The sequence below is a fragment of the Propithecus coquereli genome, unplaced genomic scaffold, assembly GCF_000956105.1.
Source record: "Propithecus coquereli isolate 6110/MARCELLA unplaced genomic scaffold, Pcoq_1.0 Scaffold205, whole genome shotgun sequence".
Classification (NCBI taxonomy): domain Eukaryota; kingdom Metazoa; phylum Chordata; class Mammalia; order Primates; family Indriidae; genus Propithecus; species Propithecus coquereli.
In genome coordinates, this window is record NW_012145523.1 from 4,116,187 (window position 1) to 4,118,307 (window position 2,121).

The 2,121-nt window shown below is 42.1% G+C and overlaps 1 protein-coding gene across 1 annotated transcript in view; it reads right to left on the reverse strand.

The window, feature by feature from the left end:
• The window catches only part of SOHLH2 (spermatogenesis and oogenesis specific basic helix-loop-helix 2), a 134,771-nt gene that overhangs the window by 131,467 nt on the left and 1,183 nt on the right, over positions 1-2,121 (reverse strand). The window lies entirely within an intron of this gene.

The window sequence follows — 2,121 nt, forward strand, 5'->3', positions numbered from 1 at the left end:
CCATGTTTTCTGGCAGAAATCAGCACAAGTGTTCTTTTTGGTTAATTCCTTTCTTTTGTTTCATCTCTAGTGCTGAGAGGAATGGCTCTTAGAAGTCAGTAAACATGTTATTAACATATGCCTATAGAAGGAAAATCTTTCAAAAATAAAAAGCATAAAAAGCACATTTGGTTAAATGTTTACTTGGTTGCTGCTTACCAACATATTTTTGGAAAATTTATAATTTATGGAAAAAATATTAGAAACTGATAGCAAAAATTAGGGACCTATGGTTGCTTTAAAATTTGTAGAAAATAAACCTTAAAACGATTGGTGAGATGGATGATGGAGCTAAAGAAAGTCTTCCATTAGAAAGTAGATTTTGACAGAGAAAGGAGAAGCAGGAAATTTAGAGAACCTTTGTACCGGAGGAGGCTTTAAGCACCGGAACAATTTGGAATTGACATGTTTGAATAAAACACAAATGTAGTAGCATGTTAGACTAATAGCGTGTTTAATATCCAAAGGAACCACCCAGATTTGTAGGCAAGAGATAATTTGAAGCATTTTGAGGAATGGTCAGGTTTTAGTCTGAAATGTTGGTTCTTGGCACACTCATGGTTGAAGAATGACCAGATACACCAAAGTAAGGCAAGTACGAAAATGAGGTTTATTGAGGAAAGAAAGGCAGGATTATAGGGCAAGAGCAAGATATAGGTTAACAGAGCATGATACATACACCACAGGTGACAACCTGACCCATAGTTGCAGCAAAGGGAGAGCCAAAGGAAGAGGGCCTGGTTATGGTCTGCGTCTTGTTTAATAGTGCCCGGATTGGGACCTCCCTAGTGGCTCAGACTTCACCATGGAACCACTTTGATCGGACAGTTGGGAGTTGCATGACCTGAGTCTTACTGCACATGCAGATCTCCCATGAGCCTCTCTGAAAGCCTGTTGGGCAGGGGTGAATCGCAGCAGCACCCACTTTCGTCCCTAGGAGACCCAGAATCCCTCACTATCTACCTAACAGAATCAGTTCAACTAATAGCAAGTAAGAATAATTTATTGTGTACAAAATGATGTGTAAGATGCTAAATATATTCACTGCTTTCAATGAACCTACAGTTTAATTAAAAAGACAAGTGTAATACTAAAGAATTCATGTCAGTCTCCTATTGGTTACTGTCAGTCCCCAGTATGCATTCTCTGCTTTTGTACTTCCTTCCTTCTTCCCCAGCCAGAGTTCTTAGTTCTTCCTTCCTCTAGACTAAGGGTGTGGAGTGGAAGCGAGCTGGGGATGGCTGGAGGGGTAGTCATGTATTATATATTCTTTCAAGTCTTTCTGATACACACCTAAACCATAGCCTCTGAAATGTCAAAAGCCAAGAATTAATGTTTTTGTTCTCTGGTTCCTCTGTAGAAAGCCCTGCTCCTTCAGGTCAGGAGAGTCAAGAATCGTTTCCACCTCTAATGGTACTTCCAAATTACTGCTCTCGCACTGCATGTAAAAATAACCCACTCCCCTGATCCACATGCCCTTTTTAAAATTTATATGTTTTTTATGTCTTAGAAATGGGGGTCTCACTGTCACCCAGGCTGGAGTGCAATGGCACAGTCATAGCTCACTGCAGCCTTGAATGCATGGGCTCAAGACATCTTCCCACCTCAGCCTCCTGAGTTGCGGAGACTACAGTCAGGAGCCACCATGCCCAGCTCCACATGCCTTCTTGGTGTAACACCATCTACTCTTCCTCCTTGCCTCACCCGGAGACTTCATAGTCACTGCTTGTCTACTGACTTTGACAACCAAAGTGGCTTTCCACCATAAATCTTGCCACATTCTTCGCAACTGGACTTGCAAATGGCTGAGCCTGTCCTACAACCTTGCCCTTCAACTCACAACTCTCATCACTTTCATCTCCACTCCACCCACTTCCACAGCCATACTCTCAATCTTGTCGTCACTGAGAGTGGCCTTACCTTAGGCACCTTAAATTCAGAAACTACTGTCTGCCAAAGCCTCCTATCCTGTCAATTCCCAACTCGGTTACTTCCTACACAGCAGTGTTTTACTAACTAGGAACATCATCTGGGGAGCTTCTTAAACACATTCTGGGACCCTATCCTGTGTTTCAGAGATCT